The sequence below is a fragment of the Danio rerio genome, chromosome 16 (assembly GCF_049306965.1).
Source record: "Danio rerio strain Tuebingen ecotype United States chromosome 16, GRCz12tu, whole genome shotgun sequence".
Classification (NCBI taxonomy): Eukaryota; Metazoa; Chordata; class Actinopteri; order Cypriniformes; family Danionidae; genus Danio; species Danio rerio.
This window is the reverse complement of record NC_133191.1, coordinates 43,143,207-43,156,952: the sequence shown is the minus strand read 5'-3', so window position 1 is coordinate 43,156,952 and position 13,746 is coordinate 43,143,207. Positions and strand designations below refer to the sequence as shown.

Genomic DNA, 13,746 nt, shown 5'->3' with positions numbered 1-13,746 from the left:
AACAGGGTTAAACCACCTTTACAAGAAGTGCTATGGGATTTTAAATGACCACAGAGAGTCAGGACCTTAGTTTAACGTCTTTTCTGAAAGACAGCGCCCACTGACAGTATGGTGTCACCCTCACTTTTACTGGGGCATTACGACTCACACAAACCCCAGGTTTAGCACCCAGTCTACCATCCAGGTACTCACCAGGCTCAGTCCTGAGCCCAGTGAGTAACCAGTCATGGAACTATAGGAACTATATTTTCATTCCAGTCCCAGGTAGCAAAGAATTCTGGCCCAGATTTGACATAAATCTGGCACTGGGCATACAGTACAGCATGTGGGCCAAACATGGCTCTGGTTTGGTAGAGTTGGCACTGTCTTTAAGGCAGCACACAATACTTGGGCCAGATGTAAAATGTAAAATTTGACGCAGATGTTGACGCAGATGCAGATGTTGTTGGTAATTGATATGTGAGCCATGTAAGTTTGGCCATCTTGACCCACATTTAAATACATTTTCATTATTTTTAAATAGAGAAAAAAAAAATCTACCAATTAGGTCGTTTTGAGAAAAAGCACGCTCATAGCACGCCTAAAATGATCAATGGGTTTATCAATTTCATTGCAGTCGTGACACACCAACATATAGTATCTGGCCCAGTTCGGCATCAGGCTCAGTTGTGGGTTAATATCTTGGCTGAGACTTGGCTCAAATATGGTCTATGTTTAGCCCTTGTCTGGAAGCCAGACTTGGTCCAATCATGAATCGTAATTCACTGCAGCATGTGGGCCAAGCAAAAGCTGATTGTGTGGGCCAGAGCTGGGCCAGAGATATGTTGCTACAGAATGCGAGGTGTATCAATCAAAAAATAAATATAAATTATATATAAATACCAAGGCTTTAATTTACATCAATATAACCAACGTTTAAGGGAGCATGTGCCCATTAGACCCGGAGATCAGCTGAATGATTCAAAAAAATGGTAACACTCAATTGTTTAAATCTAGTGGTATTAATATATTAAATAAATTGAAGTAAAAGTATATAAAATAAGCCTATTTTCAAAAAGGTTTTCATACCGGTATTGGATGCAGGAGAAATGTGTAGGAATAAAGAAATGACTTTAACAAGGGACATATTGTTATGGGAAGATTACTGTGTATCTCTGAAATGACAAGGCTTGTTGCTCATGGTTAGCAGTGCTAAAAATTTACCAACAGCGGTCTGACGAGGGCAAACCACAAACTGGGAAAAGGAATTGGGTCCCCAAGGATTACTGATGCATGAGGGCAATGGTTTATCTGAGGTTATATGGTTAGTCTGAGCCAACAGAAAGTCTACTGTGGCACAAGTCACAAAAATATATATTTATAATCATTTTGGGTGAAATATGTTAAAACAGATTAATGTACGCTCCACACAGCACACATTCAGGAATGGTTTGAAGAACTTGAACAGTTCAAGAAGGTCATCCAAATTCCCCTATACAACTATCCAGGCCAAGAAAAGATAGTTAAATGCAGCTAACATTATCTTTCCATGTTATATTTAACACTTTAAAATACTGAGCCAGTGTTTTGCACGCTATTATTATGAAATTCCCTTAAAATGAACTACTTATGCTGGGTAAACAATAAAATATTTTTTACATCTCTTACGATTCTCAAAATGTTCAACATGTTTAATATTTATGATTCGTAGTCTGAGGGCCGCCGACATTACTCCAAGCAGAATATGTCATTCTTAACACACCTCACACCACAAAACAATCTGATCAATCTTTAGAACCACCAAGATAATCGGGATATACCTGGGATTGTTGTAAGGGAAGAAATTGGATTAAAATCAGCCCCATTATCTCGTGGTGTGTAGCCAGCAAAAGAAATGTCCTCTATTTATTCTTACACTGATGGTACTTCTGCTTCTTCTTATTTATCACTTTCACACTCAATACTGAACTGAATATCAGAATATAGGCACTTAAAAAACTAATGTCTTCTTATAAATTGTAATCCAAGTACATTAAATCAATGCACTTAGCAGATAATAGCAACTCCCAATGGACAAGCTGCAGCGCAGGCTCATTGAAAACACACGTTTCAACCTACATTTCGTGTGAACACAAAAACATACTTCGACATATGTTTGACTGCAGTTTCTAGGTAAAATGAATGCTACAGGGTTGCATAAAGGCAACAACCTTTGTTCCTTTTCACGCTAATGATATTTACAGGAAAATATTATAAACGAAAAAATATATATTTTCATGCAGTTTTTGCATAACAACCAATTGATACAAAAACAACTTAACAGTTTCTATGATTTGTAATCAAATATGAATTTGTAAGCCTCAACTTTCCTAGTGTGCTCGGTTTGCTTTGTAGATCACTTTGTACAGTGTTTCTAGGGCTCTTAGCTTTGAGCCCAGTGAAGCACAGTTCCACAAAAAAATAAAAAATGAAAGTGATGTAAAATCAAGGTAAAACATTATGGTCGCAGTCCACATTTTTTTTTTAATGTTTGCTTTTGCTAACACTCTTGGTTAGGTTTAGAGAAGGGTTTAGGTCAGTGGTTCACTATGATTTGTAATCAAATACGAATTTGTAAGCCTCAACTTTTCTGGAGTGATCAGTTTGCTTTGTAGATCACTTTGTACAGTGTTTGTAGGGCACTTGGGTTTGAACCCAGAAAGGCACAGTTACACAAAAAAAATAAAATAAAAGTAATATAAAATCATGGTAAAATGTGGTCGCAGTGCACATTTCTCTCACGTTTGCTTTTGTAAACACTCTTGGTTAGGTTTAAAGAAAGGTCTAGGTCAGTGTTTCACTATGATTTGTAATCGAATACGAATTTGTAAGCCTCAACTTTTCTGGTGTGATCAGTTTGTTTGTAGATCACTTTGTACAAAGTTTGTAGAGCGCTTAGGTTTGAGCCTTGTGAAGCACAGTTCCACACAAAAAAACAAACAATAAAAATAATGTAAAATTAAGGTAAAATGTTGTGGTCGCAGTGCACTTTTCTCTTACGTTTGCTATTGTAAACACTCTTGGTTAGGTTTAGCTCAGTGGTTCACTATAATTTATAATAGAAAACGAATTTGTAACCCTCAACTTTTCTAGTGTGATTAGCTTGTTTATAGATCACTTTGTACAGTGTTTGTAGAGCGCTTGTGTTTGAGCGCGGGGAAGCACAGTTCCACAAAAAAATGATAAAAGTAACGTAAAATCAAGGTACAATGTTGTGGTCGCAGTGCATTTTTCTCTTACGTTTACTTTGTAAATACTAATGGTTAGGTTCAGAGAAGGACTTAGGTCAGTGGTTCACTAGGTGATCTGTACGACAAGCTCCAGCGTCTTGTGGACGTGTATCTGAAAGGTACAACAAAATGTACCCAACAGATTGACAAAAACGTTGACAGCGCCATCTAGTGTATCTGTCATCTGAAACATGCAACAAAAGGCACCAGGACCAAAGTATTTTACATTTAGCTAAAACTGAAGTCAAGGCTTCATAAAAAAAAAAAAAAATCAATCTGAGATTTTTTCTTATTTGCAAGGTACTAGGCTAGTTCCTGTTCAGAAGTGCTCAAGCCCAGTACCTTGTAAAGAATTTTGTTTTCCAAGACACCTGGAAACTGACATCAGATTATGTCAGATTTTTTGGTAACTTTTGCAGCAACTACTTGCAGCACCTTGCACACATTAAACTGTACATGCAAAAATGTCTTTAAGCAAGTTGTAGCTTCAAAGTGGCTGAAAACCAGTAAAGCCATACTGCTAAGTCATAGTTAAATGTGTGGGGCCTTGAGTGTGTGAACATGTGCCGTACAAAGAGACAGATAGATGTAGACTTGTGTTGTTCACAAGATATCCAAACCAAGAAGAGGAAGTGTCAGCATCAAAGGAGGGAAATGTAGTGAAATTCCTTTCACCTCCAATAGCTGCCATTATGAATTCTACCTGGCACACGTCTAAGACTCCTTTGTCCTTGAGCTGAAAGGCATCATTGTTTTGAAAGACGAAATTTGGAGCAGAGTGAAATGCTTGTGAAGAAGTTAGTGCGAGAAAAGAGCTGGTGTTTTCTGAAACTCAACACGAACATCTTCTCATATCATCTCAACCTGTCTCAACCTGAATGCTATTTGCAAAAGTAAGAGGGTCTCTGTGAAATATGGAGTTTTTCCCTTGTAAATGAGGGTATCTAGTTCCTGTTTGTCTGTTAAAAAGTAATTTGTCTACTAATCTTCAATGTGCTTAGGTTCATCTTCTAAAGTTGAAAGTTCTTAACAAAACATTAAAGAGGTCTTGATTGACCTTTAGACATGCTTTATTTGTCTAATGAAGCTGTAAAAATGGTTAGTTTAAAAAATGAAAATTCTGTCATCATTTGTTCATCCTCCACTCAAACCAGTTTGAGATTCTTCTTCCACAAAAGACAAACTGAAAAAAGCCCTTGACATCCATAGCATTTTTTGTTACTATGGTTGTCAATGGCTGCTTTTTCCCAACATACTTCAAAATATCTTGTTTTGCGGTCAACAGAAAACAATAAATGTATAAAAGTTTAGAACCTCTTGAGTGGTAGAGCTGATGACATTATTTCTCCCAAAAAATACCTGAAATATTGATTCCTCTGACCATAGTACACATTTTCACTGTGTGATGATCCATCCCAAATGCCTCTGAGGCCAAAGAAGTCAATGGCGCTTCTGGACACTGTTAACATAGAGCTTTCTTTTGGCACAGTACAGTTTTAACTGGCATTTGTGGATGTAACTACGTATTGTGGTTCTCGCCAAAGGGTTGCCAAAGAATGATAATTCTTGATGCAGTGCACGCACACACACACACACACACGCACACACAATAATGCTTATTTCAAAATATTTCTCTTTACTATTAATCACTATAGTATTTTAAATGTATAATACCTGGTTTTATTGGATTTTTTGTTTTAGCTGTTATATACTATAATTTGTCTCTGTTTAGTACAGCATATTATTTACAGTAAATAACTGAACTGAACTATTATACCTCATATGTTTCATTGGCAGTTTTATTGATCACTTAGAAATGATTGTCTTGGATTTAAGTTGCTTCGATTTAAAAATTGTAAAAATAGCTTTGATGTAGCTAAGCTACTTTTGCCATATAGCTTTTAGCTTATTCATTCATTCATTCATTCATTTTTTTGTCGGCTTAGTCCCTTTATTAATCCGTGGTCGCCACAGCGGAATGAACCGCCAACTTATCCAGCAAGTTTTTACGCAGCGGATGCCCTTCCAGCCGCAACCCATCTCTGGGAAACATCCACACACACATTCACACACACACTCATACACTATGGACAATTTAGCCTACCTAAGTCACCTGTACCACATGTCTTTGGACTGTGGGGGAAACCGGAGCACCCGGAGGAACCCGGAGGGAGAACATGCAAACTCCACACAGAAACGCCAACTGAGCCGAGGTTTGAACCAGCGACCCAGCGACCTTCTTGCTGTGAGGCGACAGCACTACCTACTGCGCCACTGCCTCGCCGCTTTTAGCTTACCTTGCTACATTTCCCAGAGGTAGCTTTTAACTTAGTTAAGCTACATTTTAAGTAGAGTGGCTTATAGCTTAGCTAACTATATTTTTCAAGTAGCTTGCCCAACACTGTTTAAACATTTAAATAACCTTCTTATGTATTTGTTGGCAAACTGGCGATCCTCTGCACATTTTTGCTCCTAAAGGACTTGGCCTTTCTTGCATGTTACCAAATTATAATTACAATCACCAGTTGTTATCACCTGTTTAAAAATCACATCATTATTTAATGAATTTGCCTGATTACCAGTCTTAAACTGTTCCTGTGTCAACTTTTTGGAAATGTGTCACAAGAACCAAAATTATTAAAGCGAACATAGTAAAATACATGTCACTTTTAAGAACAAACAAAATGAAAAACTGATTCTCACAAACCTGGCTATGTAAACAATGCATAGAATATGTCAATGCATTTTTGGTGTGGCCTATAATGACTAATTGGCCTTTACCTTGGCAATGGAATGTCCAAACCCCCAGAATCTAGATACATATGAACAACAACAGTCCAAAACAATCATATGTTTTTTTTTAAAGCTCAAGGGGATGTCATTCATCAACACATTAACAGAGACTGATAGAAACATATCTACGATCTGATCTGGCAAAACAGTACTATCGACAACATGATCACTGGTTGAATACATTTTTACAGCAAAAAATAATAGAAAGCCAAATTGCCATTGACAACATTAGTTCTATGAAATAAAAGTCATGTGATAAGTAGAAATAATACTTGAATAAGCATCCAACTTTTAAGACTCTCCAGATCCCTTAATTAGAGGCATCAGACACCCCAAATCCCCTATTAATTTGCACTCTGCAGTAGTTCTTCAGAAGCTCTTTGTATTAGCTGCAAGGCCTCGCATGGGATGAGAGAGAGAGAGAGACACACTTGCATCTGAGCCCAGAAGATAATTTACAGTGAGTGGTGATGTCTCAAAGGACCAGGCCTGACGGAAAAAAAAAAAAAAAAAAAAACTGTCCAAAAATTGGGATTCAAAATATGGAACCTTTCTGTTCCCCTCCCATAATCTGACATATGCCATGTGATGTGACATACTGCAGGACTTGTTATGACAGCACAGATAGAAAAAGAAAATGCAGGCAAACCGCTCGATGAGCTGAAAAAAGGGAAAAAAAAGGAGAAGCGTAATTTACAATGTCTGAAGGAAAACCGTGTTGTAAAACTGACAGAATATATAAAACGGACTCTGTACACAAGGTCAGAAGTGTAAAAGGCTCTCAAAAATTATGCTTGAGTCAAAGTACAGACAGTGAGAGAAAATTATACTTAATTAAAAGAACAAGTATGAGGCCAAAAATATTCTTGGGTAAAAAAAGAACGTTTATTTGCGGAGAATTATTAAAAAGGTGAACTTAAATAATAAAAATAAGAGGAGTTTTATCAAACTTAAATATATTCTAATGTGATTTGAAATAAATTCCATAAAATATGTGGTCAGGAGAACAAAATGTAATGGAAAAAGCATTTAAAAAGTGCATACTCAAGCAATCAATTTGCAAAAAAAAGTTAAATTATTTTCTCTGCAGCAAATACGGATATTGACAGCTCTAAATGGTTATTTACAACTAAATTAATATACAACACTCATTTAATCTATTTTGGGGAAATTTCTACTTATACCTCCACATGCTCTCTTTGATCTTATGAATTTTTGAAGCCAGAAGTTTCTGATGAAAGCAGAAACATGTCTTATGCAGAAAAAACAATAATCATTGGTTCCTGCATGTCAAGCATGCATGTTTGTGTTTGTAATGTAAATTACATGCTAACATCTAACAAGTACAGTTTCAGTTTAAATAAAATTGGTATGGGTAAAAGCTGTCTTTTCTATATATATATATATATATATATATATATATATATATATATATATATATATATATATATATATATATATATATATATATATATATATATAAACGAAAGATCGCCGGAAGTTGCTTATTCTCCATTGAAATGAAGGGTTGCAAGTCACTTATTCTCCATTAAAATGAATGGCTGCTTGTTGCTTTGCTGCTGCGAGTCGATCGTTGTGTGAGTGACACTTAAAGTTGAAGGATTCTTAACTTTGTAACGTCACTCGACACGCTCACCTGGTGGACAAAGGTTTGACGCTTGCATAGACGAAGGTCGCCAGAAGTCGCTTACTCTCTGTTGAAATGATCAGTCACTTGTTGCTTTGCCGCTGCGAGTCGTTCAGTGTCCATGAGGCTTTACCCTTAAAAACAGAATAAGTAAAATTAAGTATTTTACACCCATTACAAGGTAAACAATTAACCCTCGTTCCACATCAAAATAAGGTGACCATATGTTGTTTTTCTAGGGGCAGTCCTGCATTTATCTGTATTAATATTGTCCTGAACAACAAATCTTGTTTCTTCAAGTATTTTCCTTTTCCTAAAAAATCCCAAAACAACTAAATAATAGCCAATATTATGGAAGTTTTTTGTCAAGAACAAAATGACCATCCGATCACATTTCTATATTAATCAAGTTCCAGTTGGTGAAGACGGTATCTGTGCCAACTGACATCGACTAGTTCCAGGTTTGCCCAACACAATCTCAAGGCAATTTGTAACTTTTTGATTTAGTGGCCAATTTGCATGAATTCGTATGATCTAATTCGTACAATTTAGTACGACTTGCTCTTCCCCGATGACGGTTGGGTTTAGGGGTGGGGTTAGGTGCCACGCCTCCTTCTTAAAATCGTACAATTTCGTATGACTGAACTTGTACGAATTCATACGAATTAGCCACTAAACTGGCAAAACGTAAAATACTTACGTTTTCTCGTGAGATCAGGCTGGTTTGCCAGTTATAAGAAGGCAAACACGTGAATAAACAATAGAAGGTTTATTGAAAAGAAATCTCAAAACTTTTTGTCTTCATAGCTTCAAATAATAGCTGAATCACTGTATTACAATCTCGATAACGATGTCAATCAAACACATGTAAACTCACATTAAACAATACAATTACCTCAGGAAAAGCTGTTTAATAGCCAAAACATCTCTACACTACCTGACAAAAGTCATGTCACCTATCCAAGTTTTAGGAACAACGAGTAATAACTTGACGTCTAGTTGATCATTTACTATCAGAAGTGGCTTATATGGAAGGCCTGTAGATTATACTTATGTTACCATAATAAAGTATGATCATGTCTTGATTTTTTATTATTTAATTAGGACAGTAAGGTCTGACTTTGCTTAGACAAACGACTTGTCACTTAACAGAAATAATGTACAGTATAGAATATGGTGCAGTGGAAAAAGAATTAATATTGTGTATGACTCCCATCCCCACATCTTTGCAATGACTCAAATAACTTATTAATAAAGTCATCTGGAATGGCAAAAAAAAGCGTTCTTGCAGGACTCCCAGAGTTCATCCAGATTCTTTGGATTCATCTTCAATGGCTTTTCCTTCATCTTAACCCGACATGCTCAATAATGTTTATGTCTGGTCACTGGGCTGGCCAATCCTGAGGGATTTTGACTTTCTTCATTTTCAGGAACTTTGATGCGGAGGCTGAATGAGGAGCGCTATTCTGCTGAAGAATTTGCCCTCTCCTGTGGTTTGTAATGTAATGGGCAGCACAAATATCTTGATACCTCAGGCTGTTGATGTTGTCATCCACTCTGCAGATCTCGCACGTCCCCATACAGAGTGTAACCCCCAAACCATGATTTTTCCCTCACCAAACTGGACTGATTTCAGTGAGACTCTTGGGTCATGCAGGTTCCAATAGGTCTTCTGCACTATTTGTGATGATTGGGATGCAGTTTAACAGATGATTCTTCAGAAAAATCTACCTTCAGCCACTTTTCCAAATGATTTACTAGAAGTCAAGTTATTATTTGTTGCTCTCACAAGTGGGATCAACGACAAGATATTTGTCAGTTAGCGCAACTAGCAGGACAGTATTTTAACCCATCCAGCTCATCCTGTATTCCACTCTGAGAAATCCGGTCACCCTGTATCAAACATGAAAACTGGAAATAGTCTGGCTTGTAGAACACATCACAGAATTATTATTTCCATCACATTATAACCGTATTACTGCTTCCCGAGGCAAAAACCGCTGTGTATAACCTGCCAGTTGTCTGGGAGAGCATTCCACTTTGGTCTAATACATGTTTCATGAACATAAACAATAAGATTAGCATTGGCTCTGCTAAATAGCACATTTTTTATCGAAATGCCGTTTCCCGCTCCAAATGGGTCTGAAATACTACAGCCTCGCTTCAGCGGTACCAGCTGAAAAACTGTACCATTGAAAGTTGATTTAGCAATGCATCATATCCTGCAGATAGACTAAAACGACAAATAACCTTTGACGAAAACGGCTTCCAAAGTCTTAAGTAGATGGTATATTTATGTAACGTTGGCATTCGTAAAAGCAACATGTGCCCGTTTTTCACCCAAGGGGAAAATTGCCTCTTGCTAAAGCCATTCTAAATCAATAACGGCTGAAAATAGCTATTTTGCCCAGTAGTCAATATGCTCTGGTGTTGCATAAACGCTTGGACAGTTCAGTAAATGAAGGGTAAACTCATAGAACAACCTTCTGCTCAAAAAAAATAAAAAATAAAAAATTCTGGGGCCTGTTTTTCATGGCTAGCCCTGCATTTGAAGGATCATTAAATACAAAAACACATTGTTCCTGGAAATTGCGCATTTCACTTTAAACAACACAAACGTCCAAGACACAGATATCAGAGACGTTGAGTGAGTCTGCATACTGTAGGTTCCTTTGCATTGAGAAATTGGCCAGATAGCAAAGCAAACTGTTTTATAAGCATATATGGAACATTAAGCCAAGAGGTGCAATAATATTGGCCTGTATGCAATCAAAATGTATAGACCTTATTGGCACCGATTTTTGTCATCAATACATTTTCGCATGGAAACTGGTTTTTGATCTGCAGCTTTATAAAGCTCATGAAAGTCTTTTGATGGATGCTGACGTCTTGCTGTCTATGTGGAGAGTTTCCATGTCGGATATCAAAGAACTTAAGTGGACTCCCTCCAGCCAGAGTAAAAGAAAGAAAGAAAGAAGACAGCGGCCCACAGGAACTGCTGTGGTCGGAGAATATTATCTTGTCTGTATTTATTTACTTGTTTACTTATTTTTTTACTAAAAATGCACTCCCATCTACAAGAGGGAAAATTTAAAAATGAATAAATAACTGCTGATTAAGTATAAGAGGCAAAAACCACACCGACATCATTTCTGCAAACTATTCATAATCATTTACTCTTGTATATCAAACAGAACACTTCATAAAGTTAAGCGTCCTCCCAAACTGATGCGGTCCACCCTGTTGATATAGTGGATACATATCTGGCAAACTGTTTATAAAACCAACATTTAATTATGGCTTTGGTGTTGAAAAATATCTTTCTTCATTTTGAGATTTAGAGCATTTGCTTCCTCTCCTAATTCACAATAAATGTTATTTTTATAAAGTGAGCATGACCCCAGTACCTCTTGTATTTACAATATTTAATTACAAATATATCTGTGTGAGCATTTGCTAATGAAAATACAACCATTATGAAATTGTGTACAACCCCAAATAAGAAATAGTAAGACAGTATGGAAAACACAAAGAAAAAAAGATAACAGTGATTTCCAAATGTACTTGTATTTCAAATAGATGAGAAAGTTAGTGAGATGTTTAAAGACAATGTTCCTCAAAAAAAGTTAGGAAGACATAACAGTCAACGTGCAACCTTCAACAGTGCACAACATCATTAAAAGATTCAAGGAATCTGGGGGAATTTCAGTGTGTAAATGACAAGAGTGCAAGCCTAAGCTGAAGAACCATGATCTCCAATTACTCAGGCGGCACTGCATCAAGAATCGTCATTTATGTATAAGCAATATCGCCACATGGGCTCAGGACTAACTTGGAAAACCTTTGTCAAGTACCACAATATGTAGTTACATCCACAAGTGCCGGTTAAAACTGTACGGGGAAAAGGAAGCCCTATGTTAACAGTGTCCAGAAGCAGCATCTGGGATGGACCATCACACATTGGAAACGTGTACTGTTGGTCATATGAATCAGTATTTCAGGTTTTTTCTTTGAAAATGAGCGCCGTGTGCTCTGGACCAAAATAAAGAATCATCCAGATTGTTACCAACAACGTCCAAAAGCCAGGGTCTGTAATGTTATGGGGCTGTGTCAGTGCCCTTGGCAAAGATAGCTTGCACTTCTGTGACAGCACCATTAATGCTGAAAAGTACAAGAAACAAATTACAAGAAAAAAGTACAAGAAAAAAAGGAGCACAAGATGCTGCCTTCTTTTCCAGGTAAGCCCATGCTTATTTTAACATGAAAATGCAAAACCACATTCAGAGGACACAGGTACTTGACTGGCCTGTCCGCAGTCCTGACCTGTGTTATATTGTCTGCAATGAAACACAAGTCAAAGAAATATAAATATTATAGATATAGATATATAGAAATCACTATTGTTTTTTTTTATTTGCGTTTTCCATACATTCCTAAATGGTTTTCTGATTTGGGGTTGTGGTTAAACCATGTTAACCATAAACCAATCATAAAGTAATGATAATACAGTGCAAAGTAACTGCAATTTTTTTTTATTGACATCTATTAGCAGTAGCTTATGTAATGTAAAAAGTAAAGGACTAAGACCGGTGCCTTGTGGTTCCCCACAGTGTACTTTTGATCAATATGACACCTTCATTAACTGACACAAACTGATAACATTCAGATGGGTAAGACCTGAGCCTATCAAGCAGAATGTGATGATCAACAGTATAAAATGCAGCACTGAGGTCCAACAAATTTTACAGAAAAAAGTAGGATGCTGCCTTCTTTTCCAGGGAAGCCCATGCATATTTCAACAAGACATTGCAAAGCCACATTCATAGGACACAGGTACTTGATTGGCCTGTCCGCAGTCCTGACCTGTCTCCAATAGAGAATATGTGGTGACACCATACTGACACCATACTGTTTACACCTTAAGACTTGTTTGCTTCATCACTTGGTGTTTTCAGTCTCTAAAAATATTTTAAGTGTTCTAAAAAAAGAATGGCAACATTACAAAGTGGTAAATGCTTTACTGTTCTACTCTATCGCTTAGTGGTAGCATACAGTACAATATATAATGTAAAAAGTAAGGTGCCAAGACCTGTGATTTGTACCTGGCACCTCTTCATTAACTGACACAAACTGAAAACGTCCACATGGGTAAGACCTAAACCAAGTCAATGCAGGTCCAACAATAATTTGCAAGCCCATAAAGGAGAATGTTATGATCAACAGTATCAAATGCAGCACTGAGGTCCAGCAACACTAACAGAAAACACACCCACAATTTAATGATAAGAGCAGGTCATTCGTAACTCTTAAGAGTGTTGCCACACTTTATTTTAATGGTCCAATTGAGTATTAGTAGACTGTCTGCTTAATATGTGTTGATACTGATGCTAAACAAACATTTAATTGACTATAAAAAACTTTGCAAGTACGTCAACTTACATTAACTCTAACTCCAACCTAACAGTCTACTTTTAGTCTAATGAGAATTAGTTGGCATGTAGATGCAAAGTTAAATTTAACAAATGGACCATCACAATAAAGTGTGACCCAAGATATCTATTTTTTTCTCTGTAGGAAGGAACATAATTAAGAAAATGCAACTTTTTCTAGTATCTTTGATAGAATATGCAGCGTTGAAATAGGTCTATAATTGGTATAATATATAAATTGGTGACCCAGTTTCTCTATTATTATGTATATGGCCAAAATGAAACTAAAGAGACACACCTCACTCTGAAGCAAAACCTTGCTCGCTCTCTGCATGCTGCACACTGTGATGTAACCAGGCAAGGCCGCAGGGTTAACAATCAGTCTCATTCATCTTCAGTCCTCGCAGCCTCTTCAATAAACCAGACGTGGCGAAGGGAAATACCCTGTTTCAATGCAACTCCATGCACCCAGGGAATTCAACGGGGAACCATGGGGAGACTCCCTCTGTCCTCACCTTCTTAGGCTCCCTCTGATCATTGCGTTGCTCTTTGAAAAATAGTAGAGAGAGAAGTCACTTTCTGCATGTGTTGATTTATCTCCATTCGTCGTCTGCGCTGCTGACTGTAT

General features: G+C 37.1%; 1 protein-coding gene across 1 annotated transcript in view; it reads right to left on the bottom strand.

Moving 5' to 3' along the window:
• The window catches only part of trhra (thyrotropin-releasing hormone receptor a), a 94,074-nt gene extending 80,328 nt beyond the window's left edge, over positions 1-13,746 (bottom strand). The window contains exons 1-2 of the mRNA XM_073926482.1: positions 13,417-13,746; positions 7,699-7,823 (exon numbers count right to left, since the gene is read on the bottom strand). The gene's annotated coding sequence lies outside the window, so the exon portion shown is untranslated. The remainder of the gene's footprint in view (positions 1-7,698; positions 7,824-13,416) is intronic.